The sequence below is a fragment of the Scyliorhinus canicula genome, chromosome 16 (assembly GCF_902713615.1).
Source record: "Scyliorhinus canicula chromosome 16, sScyCan1.1, whole genome shotgun sequence".
NCBI classification, from domain to species: domain Eukaryota; kingdom Metazoa; phylum Chordata; class Chondrichthyes; order Carcharhiniformes; family Scyliorhinidae; genus Scyliorhinus; species Scyliorhinus canicula.
In genome coordinates this window covers 42,761,316-42,780,679 of record NC_052161.1, presented here as the reverse complement: position 1 = coordinate 42,780,679, position 19,364 = coordinate 42,761,316, and the positions used below count along the sequence as shown (strand labels likewise).

The window sequence follows — 19,364 nt, the reverse complement described above, 5'->3', positions numbered from 1 at the left end:
ATAACACTGCATTTCTGCATAATTCATTCTGTTCCAGTAGAAAGAGGTAGTAAGGTGAATAGCTGCTGGGTGTATCACCCTCTAGGTATAGAGGGGATCATGGTGTCCTGACACTGAATCAATGGATAGCTAGGAATTATGGACATCATTGATGTGTATGTTATGAGTATTGTTAATTGAAAACTAGATGGCCTCCTGATCAGAGTTAGCACATTGTAGAAATTACACTTCTCTTGTTAATCCTTTATTATTCTTTGGCAGAGTGTTCTTTCGGGTATGAAAATGAAAACGGCTACTATTTGTACAATTTCTATTTCCATATTTATCATGGACAGCTACCACTATCAGACAAATGGAGTTAAACATTCGCCATTTCTGCAGAAGTCATTTACAATGGTCCTGCTTACGCGCACTGGCGATTTCAGGCATACTTTGTCATATATACATGAACAATGACAGTCAGGAAAAGAGCCTCTGGTCCATTCGGCCTGCTGATTTGCTTTTGTGCCCTGCTAGTTTTGTCTTGTACAGTTCGATTGGAGAAACATTTGTAGGAATGAGACTCCATCCCGCAAAATAGTTCTATTAAATTTGAAATTTAATGGCACTTAGACCTACGACAGTTGCTCAATTTGAAGGAAATGTATGGTGCTGAGCAAGCAGTTATTTAAATCAGACTATGTAGTAAGTAGATTTACAGTTCCTCTCATTTAGAGATACATTTGTTTTGCAAAGTATAGATTAATAAATGCCTTGCAAATGAAAATATTGTCAGCAAACCCTCAATAGTCTTATCAAAATTCCCATTCATTTTTATAGGATAAAGAAAAGTGATTGTTAAAAGATTGTATATTGAATTTCATTTTTACTCACTTGGAGACTGACCTTGACACCGATTGTTTTTTAATCCCATTGCCATTACTTTAAAAAAAATTTAAGAGTACCAATCAGGTCAAACTGGAGGATGGAATAAGACTTGATTTTCATTTTGAGACAGAATGACCATGCAGCAACAAGTCACTTGTTATTTAACAAGTTTAACTAGAGTAGGCAAAGGGATGATGAAAGTGTTTTATCAGTTTACTGCACAATTGAAGACACTGTGATTTTGGTGGGTTTCCAAGTGATTCAATAAGAGACTGCTTTGTCTGTGATTTGAAGGAAATGTCGATGCAGAGGAAACTGTTGGCAGAAGACAGACTCACATCTGCTTTGAGCTCTCAAAATAGCATTTGGGATGGAGAATGCTACCAGACATGCAAGAGAGTTACAACTACTCTGGAGTGAACAAGAGTTGATCAACCATTTTGGAGGTGTGGTAAGAGCAATCATCATCCAGATGGATGTTTTTATAAGAAGGTGACATGTCATAACTAAGCAGAATCAGGCCATTTTACTGAGTGTTGCCAGAAGCCAGTAGGTGCTACTTGATTGGAGACAGGGAGAAGAAAAGACCCCAAGAGGAATCAACAGAAGAAAAAACAATCCACTGTTCTTTATGTTGATTCAGATGAGACGACCGAGGAAGAAACTACATTACAATGTGAGATTGAGATACATTTTTATTTATATTTCATGCAGGAATAGAACAAAGGGAAGCTACTGTCCCTGTCTGGATATAGGTATTAAATGTGAATTTAAATTGGACACAGGAAATGCTTTAGCAATTATGTTGTAATAAATGAAGGAAAAGTTTTTAAATGTTTCTCCACAAAGGTTTAAAGGAAAAATTATCTGGACACCCATTACCAATCCAAGTAAGATACAATAATTAGACAAAACTATTGTCTGTAATTGTAGATAAGGATAAAGTTCCATTTATAGGCTGTTGATAAACTGGACCAATATTAAGAAGGCCAACATTCAAAGACTCATGGTTGGACTGAAGGAAGATCATAATTCCTTATTCAATTTGTACGTTGTGCATCGACACCCTGGGCTAGTGCGTGGTAAATTCTAGCCCCACTTGACCCGGAGTCATAACACAAGTAAAATTAGATTTCATGTAAAATATCTGCGATCATTGGTTGAGCCCAATAAACTGCAGTTTCCAGGTTTGTAACTTTAACACAAGTTACCTTTTATGATGCACAGTATTATAATCAAATGAACAGAAAATGTAACTGACTTTTTAATACCCCTTTCCCAACACCCTCTCCCTTCCTTTTTTGTAAAATAAATTTAGAGTACCCAATTCTTTTTTTCCAATTAAGAGGCAATATAGAGTGGCCAATCTACCTACTCTGGAGATCTTTGGGTTTGTGGGGGAGAGACACACACAGACACGGAGAGAATGTACAAACTCCACATGGACAATGACGTGGGCTGTGATTGAACGGGCCCTCAGTACCGTGAGGCAGCAGTGCTAACCACTGTGCCACCGTGCCGCTCCAACCCTGCCTTCCTATCTACCCGCACTCTCTCCACTCTCTACACATGCATAAGACACGCACACACAGATGGAATAGGGTGGTGGAAAGGTAAAGAAAATATTAATAAAGTAAGGGCAGCACTGTGGCTGAGTGGTTAGCACTGCTGCCTCACGGTGCCGAGGTCCCAGTTCGATCCTGGCTCTGGTCACTGTCTGTGTGAACTTTGCACATTCTCCCCATGTTTGAGTGGTTTTCGCCACCACAACCCAAAGGTGTGCAGGGTAGGTGGATTGGCCATGCTCAATTGCTCCTTAATTGGGAAAAATGAATTGTGTACTCTAAATTTATATTTTAAAAATAATAAAATAAAAGGATGAAGGTGGGGTGTACTGGGATGAATTCCACTTTGTGTCTCTCCGCAGTTCAGCTTTTATTTTGATACTTCTTACTTCTAGGCTTGAGAAGGTTTTCTCTGGTAAAGTTGTCTATCTTCTCTGCAGATTCAGAATCATTCCAAGTTCACAGAAAAGGATGTGCTGAACACTCACTGCTTTCAGAACAGTAAAGCAGTACTTTCACTTCAGTAAGCAGGAGAGAGAAAGGGAAAATGAGAGAGTGACAGAGTTCCTTTCACTTCCAAGGTCTAAACTCTTCTGTCTAGCTCTCTCAGAAACTATTATACAAAAACCAATCACTGACCTTTGTCAGGCAGATCACTATCCCAGGCCAACCCACCGGTTGCCAGTCATCCAATCGATCCAACTCCCTCGAAACCTAGTTCCTAAGATCCACTCAGTACCAAGGAGACTGACTTTTGCTTTCCAAAAACAAACCTGGGAACAGTGGCCTGACAAGCAGTTTGCTTCAACTTTGAGTCTTCTGCTTAAAAGCACATCCCAATTATGGGTCCGCAGACCAAAACAATAAAATAGCATAAAGGAAATGGGAACAAAGGAAAATAACAGGAAGGACTCTTACACTTAGATTTTGAATATTTTTCATTCATGTCATGTGAGTTTCATTGGCAAGACCAACATCTATTGTCCTGGAGAAGGTGATGGTGAGTCACCTTCCTGTACCATTGTAGCCCATTTTAGCGTTAGGTACACCCAAGATACTGAAACAGAGGGAGTTCCAGGATTCTGACCCATTGATGTTGGAAGGATGGTGATATAATTCCAAGTTAGCATGATTTGTGCCAATCAAATGGGCTGCTTGTCCTGGTATCACATTTCTTGTTTTGTTGGAGGTGCACTCACCGAGATAAGTGGGGAGTTTTTATAACTCGCAAGGATCTTACGGGGTGGGAACAGTTAACTTCCCCATGAACCTTGGGAATGCAAGCTCCCCCATTCAGGGGGTGGGGGATCCCTGAACAATGTATGGATGTATAGTTGTATATCATACAAAGGCATCCAGTTTGGCACCAGCAAGGCAGATCCATTGGGATCTACCATGTGATGTACATTACAGTTATTGTAAATAAACTAAGTGTCTTTGAACTATTCAGTGGGGACCTCTTTGTGACATTATTAAACAAGTATTCCATCACACACCTGGACTCGTGCTTTGTAGATGGTGGACAGGCTTTGGGGAGTCAAAAGGTGAGTTAGTCACTGCAGAATTCTCAGTATGTGACCTGCTCTTGGAGCCAAGTTGTGTATGTCTAGTCCAGTTCAGTTTCTGGTGAATTGTAACACTCAGGAGTTGATGTGGGGTTTGTGTGATGATAATGCCATTGAATGTCAAGAGGAGATTGTTAGATTTTTTTCTTGCTGCAGGTAGTCATTGCCTGGCACTTATGTAGTGTGAATATCACTTGAACTGTCAGTCACAGGAGGCAAAGGGTAGCAGTAGAAGGTTGTTTTTCTGAATGGAAGAGTGTGACTAGTGGTGTTCCACAGGGATCTGTGCTTGGGCCTCTGTTGTTTGTAGTCTACATAAACGATTTGGAGGAAACTGCAGCTGGCCTGATTAGTAAGTTCACAGATGACACGAAGGATGGTGGAGTGGCAGATAGTGTTGAGGATTGTCAGAGGATACAGCAGGACATAGATATGTTGGAGACTTGAACAGAGGAATGGCAAATGGTGTTTAATCCAGACAAATGTGAGGTAATGCATTTTGGTAGGTCTAACATAGAGGGGAAATATACCGTAAATGGTAAAACTCTTTGGAGCATAGAAAGTCAGAGAGATCTGGGAATGCATGGCCACAGATCTTTGAAAGTGGCAATACAAGTGGACAAGGTAGTCAAGAAAGCATATAGAAAGCATTCATTGGACGGGGCATCGAGTATAAAAACTGGCAAGTCTATGCTACAATTGTATAGAACCTTGGTAAGGCCACACTTGGAATATTGCACACAATTCTGATCGCCACACTACCAGAAGGATGTCGAGGCTTTGTTGTATTTTATATTTTCCCCGCGTCTTGACTGTGATAGAGAAATTCAAACAGCATTCATTAGGTAAGCAAAACTGAACTTTATTTCCGAATTTGAACTGACTGCTAGCAGTATATGGCTGATACTTGGAGTCGGAAAGCAGTCAATTACAAACTGCGGAGTCCGTCCCAAGTCTGCGATAGTACAGAAAAGAAGGTGATTCTTATACATTATAGGATCAAGATAACATGAATACAGCTTGGTCAGGAATTTGATTGAAAGTAAAACATAAGTAATAATCGTTACAATGGCGTCACCTTCTGACCTTTAGGGGACTTGAGTTTCATATCATTATCTTGTCTTTGTTTTAAGAAAGGGAAGAAGTTGTTTACATACAGAAAGAGACAGTTGTTCAGCTTGTTATGTATTAAGACTACTTCTAGCTCCAAGCCTTATCTAGACTCTCAGAGTCACCCAGTTCCCAAGACATGCTGACCTCGGCTGTCTCTGTATTCTGGGCCTTAGGTTATATGAAAATCAGTTTAAATTCACTTGTACCAAGAAGACTTGACTAGTTTTCCCATCATGCCATTATTTGCTTCACACAATACCACAGCTTTAGAGAGGGTGCAGAGGTTTACCAGGATGTTGCCTGGTTTGGAGGGTGTTAGAGGTTGAATAGACTCAAATTGTTTTCATTAGAATGACCGAGGTTGAGGGGTGACCTGTTAGAGGTCTACAAGATTATGAGGGGCTTGGATAGAGTGGGTGGCCAGACACTCTTTCCCAGGTTGGAGGGGCCAGTCACCAAGGATTATAGGTTTAAGGTCCGAGGGGCTAAGTTTAGAGGAGATGTGCGAGGCAGGTTTTTTACACAGAGAGTGGTGAATGCCTGGAACACGTTGCCAGGGGAGGTTGTGGAAACAGATACACTAATGGCGTTCAAAAGACATCTCGAAAAATACATGGATAGGATGGGTATAGAGGGATAAAGCACTAGGAAGTCCTCAGGGTTTTGGCCAAGGGTGGTATCATGACTGGTACAGGCTTGGAGGGCCGAAGGGTCTGTTCCTGTGCCTTATTGTTCTTTGATATTTATCAGCCAAAGCCTAAATGTTTTCCAAATCTTTCTGCATTTGGTCGAAGACTGCATCAGTATCTGATGAACATATGAACATGCAAATTAGGAGCAGGAGTCAGCCTCTTGGCTGCTGGAACCTGACCCTCCATTCAACAGGATCACGACTGATCCAGTTGCAACCTCAACTCCACAGTCCTGCCTAACCTCCAAATCTATGGAGCTCTACTTTAAAAATATTAGGTAACTCCCCAGTGTAGTGAGAGATTGGGACGCCATTTTTAAATGTTGTCTCGATCTCCGAGGCCCTCGAAGTGATCCGCGACCTCCCCAGCCCGAACACACTATGGTAGGGTCCCCAGCCCACCCCCAACACTCATGCAGGGCATCCCTAGCCAGATCAGACATGCACAATAATGTCAGCTTGGCACCTTGGCAATGCCAACCTGTCACTCTGGCAGTACCTATTCCCTGGCAATGCCACCTGGATACCTTAGCTGTATATGGCTGGCACCCAGGTGGCACCAGCAGTGTCAGGGTGCTACCCTGCCCCAAGGGCATGCACCTGGGGCCTCCAATCTCCTGGGAGACTCCCACGAGTGCCATTCCATCTAGTCCCTGCTTGTGGGGACCTATGCTGAACAGCATTCACCCAAAATCTCCAAGGCAAAGGGGATGAATCCCAATGCCTCAGGTACCTTGGGATTCTGCACATTAGAGTGAGACTAACTGTGTCGCTCAAATATGCAGATTTGGCAAAAAGTGATCCTACCCACAATGGGCAAGATTTACATTGCAGCATCTCGTGAGATCACATTGGATCATGTGAGGTGTTGCGAGCCAGGTAAATCCCGGGAGTGGGGTCTCCCAGCTTTTATCGGCCATGTTGCACTGCAGCAAGCTGTTTTTTGGGTGCAGCAGGGTCAGTGAACTGCACCCACTGTTTTCAACTTTTTTGGGTAATCACAGATGACAGGCCCTCCCCTTGGAAATTTTCTTTCATATTGGAATATGTTTATTCTGAAATATACTTTTAAATTTCTGCTACTGAGCCTCTATTGATCCATCTCTTAATCACTTTTGCCAGTTCACTCTAGCTAGCTCCACATAATTTCCCTTATTTAATTTTAAAATATTAATCTTGGGTGCACTCTTCCTCAAAATGAACATAAAATTCTGTCTTATGATGATCGCTGCTACCTCGGGGTGCCTCCGCTATGGGCTTTTCAATTAATCCTATCTCATTGCACAATTCCAGGTGTAATATAACCTGTTCTCTGGTTGACTTCAGAATGTAATATTCTAAGAAACTATCCCAAAAACATTCTCTGAACTCTTCATCTAACTACCTTTTCCCATCTGATTTTTCCCAATCCATAATGTAGATAAAAATTCTCCATGGTTGTTGCCGTTCCTTTATGCCAAGTTTCCATCATTTCTTCTGTTATTCTCTGTTCTACTCTGTAGCTACAATTGATAAGATGGCAATAAAATGAAAGAGTGTCAGTAGTATGTTCAAAAGTGAATATGAAGAGATACCTTGACAGAGGAAGGAGCAGAGCTGCGAGATGTAATGGTCTGAGTGCTGTGTGGGTGAAAGCAGGGAAAGTCATGGGTGGAGGTTGGTACTTCCATGTCAATCAACTTTCCTGCCCTGAAGAGGACATTGAACCTTGCTGGCATTGTCTCCAGCCACATCTGCTTGGCTTCAGAGGCTGCCCTCTTCCTCCTCTCTACTCGGAAGTGTCATTCATTGCAGGAACTTACAATTTGCAACATGATCTTCAGCAATGCCCGAGACAACTGAAGGACAGCTTTCTCACATTGGGACTCTATCATTGCACTAACTGGATGGAATTTAATCCTTAGATTTAGAACCTGGAAGTATGCCCAATAGGGGAAGTGACACGTGAGGCCCATCCAATTGCATAGTGGAGACTCTATATTCAACCATTAAGGAAGGGGATTGAATCAATGGCTTTTCCACTTGCTCCCATCAATACACATGTCATCCCTAGGATTATTACCAGAACGTTATTCCAAACATGTCAAAATGAACATCCTTATTTGGTAGAATCCGTTGTAAGAGCATCAAGTTGTAATGGCTGAAAGATTCTCAGAACAACTGAAGAGAACATTGACAGGTTCAATCTTATTGTAACATTATGATTCTAATTTATTGCTGACCTCAAGTGGGCCTGCAAAAACAATAATTTCTCACTGGTATCCTCAAGACTCCGAGTTGGACTCCTGAACCATACCAGATGGAACAGGTAACGCATTTAACACCCACTTACTCAGATGTTATTCCATTGTACATACTGATTTGGTTTGGTTTGCATATTATCTGAGAAATGAGGAATACTAGCTTTAAGTTGGAAGAGAATTCAAGGATGGGCATTTTCAATTATCAGCTCATCAATACATCAAATTTAAACATGAAAATCAAAAGCTAATTCAGATTATTTTATCCTGCCCCTATCAGGTATACAAAATGAAGATTTGCCGATTAATAAGTGACTTATTGAACAGCTGAACTTGTGTACCTCCCAGTCATGTGCGAGTACCTTTAAGAAATGGGTGTTTATCGAATAGCTGTAGTGGGTGTATCTTTAAGAAATGGCTGTTTGTCAGGTAGTGATGTGATGTCACTATGCAGTGATGTCAGAGAGTGGGTGGAGCTGGGCTGTCTGTCTTTCACTTTCGTTTTTGAGTCGGCAGCTACAGTGTGTTTTAGTTTTGTTTTGAGAGCTGGATAGCTGCAGAGAAAGTAATCAGCTGTATAAGGATCTCTCTGCAATCTAAAGACTGTCTGCAGATCATTTGGGTGATTTCAAAGTGATAGCTGCTCTCAGTAGAGAATTTAAACCTGATCTCTGTGTTTAAAAAGGGTCTTTTGTCTTATGGATGTTGCAAGGAAAGATTAAGGGTTACTTATAGAATATTGTATCTGTGGGGATGATTGGTGTTGATAGTTGTTAAGATATTTACTGTGGGTTTATAAAGTGTTAACTGGTTTCATAAATAAACATTGTTTTAATTTAAAAGTACGTTAGCTCTCTGTGGCACCACATCTGTAAAGTAGACCCTTGTGCTCCCCATAACCACAATCTATTAAACTTTGTGGGTCAGGTGAACTCCATGATCCACTTTGGGGTTCTCTAAACCCTGGTCCATATGTCGCGCTACCTCATGCAACATTGTGCTTTTTATGCTGTGCACTTTGTGGTGAATGGCTGTTTTTTTTAATGGCACAATTACTATGCATGTTAGATTTAGAGCTGAATTGCTGATTGAAGGGTGCATTGCTTTAGGGACTTTGTTCCTCCCATTTTCCACAGCAATATAATCCAGGAATTACCATACCAGTTATTGTGGTGTAGGAAGAGTGATAGCAACATCGATCAGCCCTGTCAGTAAACGGTAAACCCTGCAGAAAATGTTATTCAGTAATGGCCAACAAAACCATGCGGATAATTTAATGTTGATTTTGTTAAGCTGAATACCCAGAAATTGTTCCTTCTCCAAAGTTGCTCGAAGTGATTCCAATGTCATCAACAGATGGGACAGAGATAATTAGCTTGTTATGGTAGTTGTTTGGCAGATATTAACTTCTTGTGGAGCTGCTTTTCCAACAATGGACTACAGCAATCCAAGAAGATGGCTCATCATCACCTTCTCAAGGGAAATTATTGATGAGCAGCAAAACCTGCTGACTCAGCAATCCACACCCTGTAAAATAATTTTAAAACATCATCTTTTCAGCTGTGACATTGTTCTCAGTTGTAGAGTAAAAATGGCGGTGGTTAACTTGGATGTGAAGAGTAATTAACTCGTGTCTGTTTAAAAGTAATGCAGGCAGCATGCCAGACTCATGTTGAATGATTCTACATGCAATCTGACAGCATCCAACTGTGCTGTTCATTGGCTGCAAGCAACCGCAGGGAGCCCACAGTCATAACTTATTAGCGCCACGTAAACTTAGTCTGCACTTCTGAAAGCTGACCTCCCTTCTTAAAGCTGACCTGCATTGCTTGATGCTGGCCTGCACTTCTGAAAGCTGGTCTGCCCTTCTTAAAGCTGGCCTTCCCTTCTTAAAGCTAACTTGCACTCCTTAAAGCTGACCTGCATTGTTTGAAGCTGACCTGCTCTTCTTAAAACTATCATGCACTTATTAAAACCGGCCTGCATTGCGTGAAGCTGACCTGTACTTCTTAAAGCTGAGTTGCATTGTTTGAAGCTAGCCTGAACGTCTTATATTTGACATGCACATCTTAAAGCTTGCCTGCACTTCTTAAAGTGGTATCATAGTTATGTATCATAGAACATACAGTGCAGAAGGAGGCCACTTGGCCCATCGAGTCTGCACTGACCCACTCAATCCCTCACTTCAACCTGATCCCCTTAACCCAATAACCCCATCTAACCATTTTAATGGATACTAAGGGCAATTTAGCATGGCCAATCCACGTAACCTGCACGTCTTTGGACTATGGGAGGAAACCGGAGCACCCGGAGGAAACCCACGCAGACACGGGGAGAACGTGCAGACTTCGCACAGACAGTGACCCAGCAGGGAATCGAACCTGGGACCCTGGGGCTGTGAAGCCACAGTGCTAACCACTATGATATCATACTGAATTCTTTAAAGTTGGCCTGGATTGCTTGAGGCTGGTCTGCACTTCTTCAAGCTGGACTGCATTGGTCAAACCTGGTCTACACCTTTTAAAACTGGCCTATATAGCTTAAAGCTAGCCTGCACTTCTTAAAGTGGCCTGCACTTCTTAAAGTGGCCTTCACTGTTTGAAGCTGGCCTGCGTGTCTTAAAGCTAACCTGCACTTCTTAAAGCTGGATTGCATTGCTCAAAGCTGACCTGCCCTTCTCAAAGGTGGTCTATCCTTCTTATAGCTGACCTGCGCTTTTTAAAGCTGGCCTGAATTTTAGAAAATAAAGATACACTGCCGCTGGAGCAGGTGCTAGAAACTGGGCAGGAAGTGATGTTAACAGAGGAAAGAATGAAGAATGGCAAAAAATGAGAGAGAGTGGGCTCCTAAGATTTTCAGATGGAGGTGTTTATGGAGGAGGTGAAAAAGAGGAAAGATGGCTTGTATCCTTTGCGGGGGAGGGGGGGAGGGGTTGTTTAAGATCCTCCAGCCAAATGCTCAGCAGGGAATACATAGCCATGAAGGTCAGTGCCAGGTGTCAAGCTTCAAAGACCTGTTCGTAATGGTTCAAAAAATTAAATGGCCTTGAATGGTCAACAGTACTGAATTAATCTTCAAATAACATAACAATTGCATCATTAGCCTCAGGCACTACTGAAATCACCACAACCCCATCACCCACATAGCAGTAATCTCAATCCATCACAACCCATACCTCACATTCATTTGGTTCACCTCATCCTCACACTGTCGCACTTATTACATCCAGCCCTTACACACAGACAGCTTTAAACCATATAACCAGAGGCGACAGGCTCCAATGAAAGGGGAATAGACATGTCTGCATGTCTTTAACCCCTATGGAGGAGATTGTGATGGTCATTATTAGGAAACCCCCCTTTACTGACCAGCAGAGGAACTGAAACCATCAAAGATGGCGGTATTCTCATACGTAATCCTTCTCCTCACATCCCACTTCCATTGTCTTACATTATCTTATTTGTCAGCTGCAGATGGTGTAAGCATCCCGTCTTGCCCCACCGCAGTCTCAGACACCTACAAGGTGTTGCCCTGGCCAGGCATCGGATGAACAGCAAGAAAACAATGATGATCGCTTGATTTCACATTCATGGCCGCTAGCTCAGATATTAACATTGTGCTTATCTTTGAGTATCGATGCGGGATCTGCTCATGGTGGGACAATGGGGGTGAGAGGGCAAGGATAACACAGGTGAAAGCTTGCTGTGAGAGTGAAGTTGCATACTGCTTCTATTCCACAGAAATCAGGCACCTTGGAGCTGCAGCCCAGAGATGAATTTGAATAGTTTTGCACGATAAAATGTTTGATGCATTCGCAATTCTACCAGAAAGCCTGCAGTCTCTTGAACCTCACTCCATTTTCCCATTTTCCCCCTATTTCCCATATCTGTCAAAACCAACCTTGAATAAATTGAGTCATGGAGCATCCACAGCCTTCCGAGGTAGAGAATTGCAAAGACAACTGATTGTAATTGCCGAGAAAATAGAGCTGGCTGCCTCAAGCATGAGGGGGAAGGTATCACAGGGTATCACAATCACTTCTTCTTGGATGAATAGAGCAACCAACTTTGTGAAACATCAAACGTGGCAATCAGCTGAGTCCATGCATTCTTGGCCAGGACCATGCAAACTCTGCAGGGCAACGTCTTCTACTTTAAGTAAGATGACAGATACATTAGCTTTGGCGTTACAACACCAGGCTGATCATCAATGTGCTCTCAAGCAGAGTGGGAGCAGTGATGGTTGACTGACTGGCTCATGACAGGTATGGTGGCAAAAGGGGGCGTGGACATTGGAAGCCCATTCAACACATTCCCACACTCGCCCATTACCTTCTACACCAGCCAGGAACTGACCTGCTGCCTCGTGTCCCGATGAACACGTCTGCCCCTGTACACGTGCAGATGCTGCAGTCTTTGGTCGGACAATCAGCCAGGAGCACCTTGGGAGTCAGATCAGAGGTCTGAGCAAGTTAAAGCAAAAGATTGCGGATGTTGGAGATCTGAAATAAAAACAGAAAGTGCTGGAAAAGCTCAGCATTTGTGGAGACAGAAACAGAGGGCGCGATTTAATGGAAATGTAACAGAGTCCCATTTTGGGTGAGTTTAGCCAGGTGTCTCTCAGAGCTGAGAACAACCCCGCTATTAAACAGGACTCTGCATCAGTTCTGGGCCTTGGTAAGAAGCGTCCCACCGAGGCCCCACTCAGACTCACTTCCTGCACTAACGAGCTCAGTTGACCAGTACAGGAAGAGATTGGGGCGTCTTTTATGTCTGGACCCCCACCACGGCATTTGGACTGCACTAATGCCGCAATGTACCAATTAGGGCATCCTCGAGCTCCCTGCACCCCACCTCATATGTCTGGGCACGATCTGGACATCGTGGTACTGTCAGCCTGGCACCTTGGCAGTGCCCCAGCCAACCTGGAAGTGCCACCGGGCACCCTGGCACTGCCAGGTACCAGGCTGGCAGTGTCACAGTGCCTGGGTGGCATCGGGACTGCCAGGGTACCACCTTGCCCAGAACCTGACCACCCAGGGGCCCCTGATCGCCTGGGAGACCTCCCCCAAGTGCCAGTATGCCTGACCCACATTTGTAGAAACCAGTGCTACCTCGCGAGGTGTAGCGAGAATCGTAAATCTCACGAGTTGGGTGCATCAAGGCCGTTAGGTCGTGTCCAGATTTAGTGGTTTGAGTCAAATATGACTCTTTCTCGGAATTGAAGGGAGCCAGAAACGTGGTGGGTTTTATACTGCTGAAAGGAGGGTGAATGGGGACAGGCAAAACAAAATGGAAGGTCTGGGATAGTGTAGCAGAAGGCACCGCTAGATCCTTAAGGCAATTGATGCGTATCTTCAGCATGTTGATGGTTTGTTCGATCACCAGTCTGGTCATTATGTGCCACTCACTGTCCTGCTGTCGGACTTCATCGGTCAGGTTTTTGACAGCTGTCATCAGCCAAGTTTGAAGTGCCTCACAGCAGGCCCCCTTTAACACTGTTTGCAATCCAAAGATGTCAGGGAGCTTAAACTGCTCCAGGATAAGAACAGAATGGCACCTGCTCAAGATTCTTGCCTACACCTACAGAAATGTCTTTTCATGGTTTCACACCAGCTACATATTGATGGCATGGAAGTTTCTGCACACCCCCAGGCAATTAGGGCGACCCGGATTGCCATGTGTGAGCCTTCAATGATGCCCTGCACATATAGGAAGTCAGCCAAAGCCATATACCCAAGCAAGCGCTCATTCTAGCTGGCATGCTAGCAGGTAACGTTATAATTGGTTTCCCTGGAAAGCAAGCCAGCAGCAAGTGTCTAAAACATTTGTAGGCTGCTGACTGGGAAATTTTGAATATGTCTCTGCAGATCCCCTGGAGGATCCAGAAACAAAGACATTGAGGATAGTGGTCACTTTGACAGCCACTGATAAATCACAGGCACCAGAGCCAGCAGGCAGCCGGTCTTCCAAGACACTGAAGATGTTCATCACCATCCTGACACTTCAGCTTTGACTTCTTTGAAACACTGGTGTTCGGCTGCGTCAAGGAACATCTTCCTGGACACCCAATATCATGGGTAATGTATCCTGCTTACATGCCTATGTGATTACATCCCTCTCTCAGTTCTCCGTTGCTTCATCCTCTGCCTCGCCCAGCTTCAGGTCTCACAGCAGCAGGTGGCTGGAACTGACCACATTGCTCCTCTGTCTATACCAGATCGTCACTCATCCTGATATGGGTTCAGAAAACCTCCAAAGTGTACAAGTAACTGTCAGAATATCCACTCATGTATATCATGGGATGCAGACAGGCAGTGATTGACACACAGGATAACCAATGAACACACACGACACAGAACAACCAATCACCAGACAGGACACCACCACTGGAAAGCCCACAGGGCATTAAGGCTCTCCCTCTCTCACACGATACGGCTAGGGAGATAGTCACAGTGCACAGGCCAATGAACATCATCACCATGTGAGAGAGAGCTCGTCTGGTCAAGCCAGTAGGAGGTTATCGGTTAGGTTAATAGAGTGTCAACCCACAGCAGATTATGTACAGCAATCAACAGGTTCAATAAAACAGTGTTGGACTCCTGTGTCAGAAGCCTGTTTCCCGTTTTCCTGCGTCCAGTTGCAATCGATGTTAGACCAACACAGATAACACATCATGGTACCAAGGAGCTATTAACTCTAACAAACCTACCTTGAGTGAATCTGCAACGACCAGCACACAGCCATCCAGCGGTATGGAAAAGATCCAACCTCCTCCGCAACTCTGGATCTCCGGCAACCTCGGCGCCATAATTAAAACTGCTTTGAAATATTATTCTAACTGAGCGATTACCATATGTTAATGGACAACACAGTCTCACCCACAGGGGTTGAACACAGCTGGTCTAATACTCCAGGTTAAACACAGGAGGTGGCAGGTCACAGGCAACTTCCTCACTCGCTTAGACTTTTGATGGATTTAACCCCCCACCAACCAGCAACCAGACCCTCCCGTTGGCCTCCGGGTTAAAATTCCCCCTGTTGCATCAGAAATTAGCAGTATTTCTTTAAAGTTACTGTGCAACACGTCACAATATTAATGATGTAACACTGCTGAGTTATTCACTGGCTGCAAGTTAGGTCATTGTTTTGATACTTCCAAAGCTAACTTCGAAACATCAGAAGCTCGATCACTAACCTTCTATGTAACATAGGTCAGGAGAAAGAGAAATTAGTGTTTATATCCATGGGATTATGAGAATATGGATTGATGGTGTTGTTGAATAGATTGGGGCTGTTACGTATTCAGTTATTGGTGGACGGTCTGCTTTGGAAGAATCACAAACATCAGTTAAAAGAGCTTCAGTGATTAACTACCCTTGATGTACTAAATTATATTTAATGTGACATGCACCCATTACCTGTTTCATTTGAGGAGTTATGTATTGCAGCTCCTCAGAAAGCTTCAGATTATTCCACTATTTCCATGTGTAACAAACATCTCTGAGGATGTTGCTTCTGTTTTTGACTCTGGTATGAACCCATCCGGATGGCCTCTGAAGGGAACTGTGTAAACCAATGGTGTTAAAATTGTGTCTGAGAAGTTACCATCTACTGCTCCTGTTGTTGGTCCCTCCTGACCCATTATCAAACTTACTGTGAAGTATCCAAAAGGTCAAAGGAACCTTTGGACTAGTGGATAGGCATTATGTCTGCTTTTGCTGAAGAGCAAGATTTATCTGTGACAGTGGCAGTACATTGTACCCTGCAGAAACATCAGCATGAGCTTGTCAGAGTGCTGTTCGTCTATCCTCTGTGGTACTGCATCAAGTTTGCATGAAGTGCTGTTATGTGTTGTAGGGTGAGACTACAATTCAAGTGTAAGCAAACGTACCTTGGCAACTTTTCAGGCACCAGCAAATTTCTGCTTCATTTGGCTTAATATTGGTGCACATGTAACATCATGTTTACCCTTTCTACAACCCCTATCTAACTGTTCTGTTGCTTCTTATGCCAGGTAGTTGTCCCTCCATTTCAAATAGGAGCGCCCTTATGTCCTGGGCCTCATGCGACAGAACCGACAAAACAACATCTCTTAATACTATCACTTGGGAATGGCACGATATTTTACTGCATTCACTTGGTGGATCTATTTCTTCCCTTTCAGCGGGATATCTTTCAGAATGACTTGAAACCCTTTACACACTGCCAGCTCCCAATGCATCATCATTGTACATGTTGGAGGTGGAATAATACTTCACTAATTAGCTGACCTTCCTATGTAGAACAAGGTCACCTTTCAGCCCTGCTGACACACACAGCACTCAAACAGCACCGGTCACCACAACAGAAAAATAAAATTGATCCCTTGCCTAAGGGACTAAAAACACAGCATTCAGTGGTGTCCCCTGAATGTCGCTTATTATTCCTTTACAGCACTGGTATGAATTTGCATTTTGGCATCTCCCGTTCACTATTATCTTAGAATCATAGAAGTCCTACAGGGCATAAGGACGCCATTCGGCCCATCGAATCAACACCGACTCTCTGAAAGAGCCCCCTACCCCTGCTCTCCCCACAATCCCATAACCCCACCTAACCTGCACATCTTTGGACACTAAGGGGCAGTTTAGCATGACCAATCTGCCTAACCTGCACATCTTTGGACCCTAAGGGGCAGTTTAACATGACCAATCTGCCTAACCTGCGCATCTTTGGGCACTAAGGGGCAGTTTAGCATGACCAATCTGCCTAACCTGCGCATCTTTGGACACTAAGAGGCAGTTTAGCATGACCAATCTGCCTAACCTGCGCATCTTTGGACACTAAGGGACAGTTTAGCATGGCCAATCTACCTAACCTACGCATCTTTGGACACTAAGGGGCAGTTTAGCATGGCCAATCTACCTAACCTACGCATCTTTGGACACTAAGGGGCAGTTTAGCATGACTAATCTGCCTAACCTGCGCATCTTTGGAAACTAAGGGGCAGTTTAACATGGCCAACTTACCTAACCTGCGCATCTTTGGACACTAAGGGGCAGTTTAGCATGACCAATCTGCCTAACCTGCACATCTTTGGACACTAAGGGGCAGTTTTGCATGACCAATCTGCCTAACCTGCGCATCTTTGGACACTAAGGGGCAGTTTAGCATGACCAATCTGCCTAACCTGCGTATCTTTGGACACTAAGGGGCAGTTTAGCATGACCAACCTACCTAACCTATGCATCTTTGGACAGTGGGGGGGAAACTGGAGCACCCGGAGAAAACCCATGCAGACACGGGGAGAAAGTGCAAACTCCGCACGGACAGTCACTCAAGGCCAGAAGTGAACCCGAATCTCTGGTGCTGTGAGGCAGCAGTGCTAACCACTCTGCCACCATGCCACTCTTTCTCCCCACAAAGAACAACTATCCTGCATAAGAAGTATCCAGGAGCTGGACTGCTGTTTTCCAAAGTATTTCCCTGTGTGCATAACCCTCATGTCTCAGTAAAACAAAGTTTACAGCTGCTCTTCTTTGAATATTGGGTCTAATTAGAAAACAAATTAACAATCTGCAAACCACTGTTCCTTTGCTTCACCAAGCACACGCTTCCCAATGTATCAAGCATTTAATTGAGAGGTTCATAGTAACCACCTCATTCCCCTCACTCCCATCATATTTTTGGATTGAAATCATTTTAGTTCCTTTAAGCTCACAAATGTCAAGCTTGGATCCTTCATCTCAATTTGACCACATGACTGAAGAAAGCTCCTTGGAATTACTCATTAGTAACTGTAAGAAGCCAACAAATGGAAGTTTTCACTCACTTGCCACTAATGTTCCTTTCAGTGGGGAAAGAATGCTCAGAGCAGTACTAAACCAACACTTTCTACTGCTGGCGCACTACTTTTTATTCATGCCTACTCTTCTCTTACAGCCATTGAAGAGACGAAAAATGACCTGAGGAGACAAACAATGTTGGAATGCTGAACCTGCCTTGTTGCCATTTTAGTAATTGAGAGAACATCAACAATACTATTGCCTGTAAGGTTTAAGTTGGAGACAAGTAAATAAATGTGTTTTCTGACGACTCTGCACCATCTAGTAGTGTTTCCTGAAGTAAAGAAAATTAATTATTTACAAAACTATTTACTCAACACACTTTTGGCTTTTGTAAATAAATCACTTCCCAGACTCAACTTGCATTAGGAAATACTTTTGGAGGGTCCTTCTCAAAGTCAACAGATTTCTTAGATATTCCGCCGCTAAGTTTAAAGAGTGGCAAAAAGAGAGGACTGATTTTAACCCAATCAACGCAGTGGAAGGAGGGCAATTGGGCATTAAGATCATCAGGGCTGCGGATGGACTCATTTTGGAGCACCCGCGATGCTGAGGACATCGTGGATAGCGCATTTAGCGAGTTGGTCACACCACAGGTTAAAATTACTGAGGGAGAGAGAAAATGGGTGACCAAAAGACAGAGCAAGAGTAGGAAGGCAGTGCAGGTGTCCCCTGCGGTCATCTCCCTCCAAAACAGATATACCGCTTGGATACTGTTGAGGGAGATGGCTCACCAGGGGAAAGCAGCAGCAGCCAGGTTCATGGCACCGTTGCTGGCTCTGCTGCACAGGAGGTCAGGAAGAAGAATGGCAGGGCTGTTGTGATAGGAGACTCAATCATAAGGAGAAGAGACGCAAACGAGACTCCAGGATGGTATGTTGCCTCCCTGATGAAAGGTTCAAGGATTTCTCAGAGCGGCTGCAGGACATTCTGGGGGTAGGGTGAACAGCCAGTTATCGTGGTGCACATAGGCACCAATGATATAGGTAAAAAACGGGATGAGCTCCTACTAGCTGAATTCAGGAAGTTAGGAGTTAAACTAAAAAGTAGGACCTCAAAGGTAGTAATCTCAGGATTGCTACCAGTGCCATGAGCTAGTCAGAGTAGGAATGTCAGGATAGATAGGATGAGTGCGTGGCTCGAGAGAAGGTGCAAGAGGGAGGGATTCAAATTCCTGGGCCATTGGAACCGGTTCTGGGGGAGGTGGAACCAGTACAAACCGGACGGTCTGCGCCTGGGCAGGACTGGAACCGATGTCCTGGGGTGGGGGGGGAGGTATTTGGGTGTTTGCTAGTGCTGTTGGGGAGGGTTTAAACTAACGTGGCAGGGGGATGGGAACCTATGCAGGAAGGCGGACGGAAGTAAAACGGGGCCAATAACAAAAAGCAGTAAGGAGGAAAGTGCAAGGCAGAGAAGCCAGAATCAAAAATCAAAAATCAAAAAGCGCCAGTGTACAGTGTACAGTGACTGAGGTGAGTGTGAAAGGGGAGGTGGTCA

General features: G+C 44.0%; 1 long non-coding RNA gene across 1 annotated transcript; it reads left to right on the top strand.

The window, feature by feature from the left end:
- The first annotated feature begins 1,185 nt into the window (after positions 1-1,185).
- On the top strand, positions 1,186-18,124 carry LOC119979324. Its single transcript, XR_005463702.1, has 2 exons — positions 1,186-1,543; positions 17,965-18,124. It is a non-coding gene; the product is annotated as an uncharacterized LOC119979324 (long non-coding RNA).
- Positions 18,125-19,364: the final 1,240 nt, after the last annotated feature.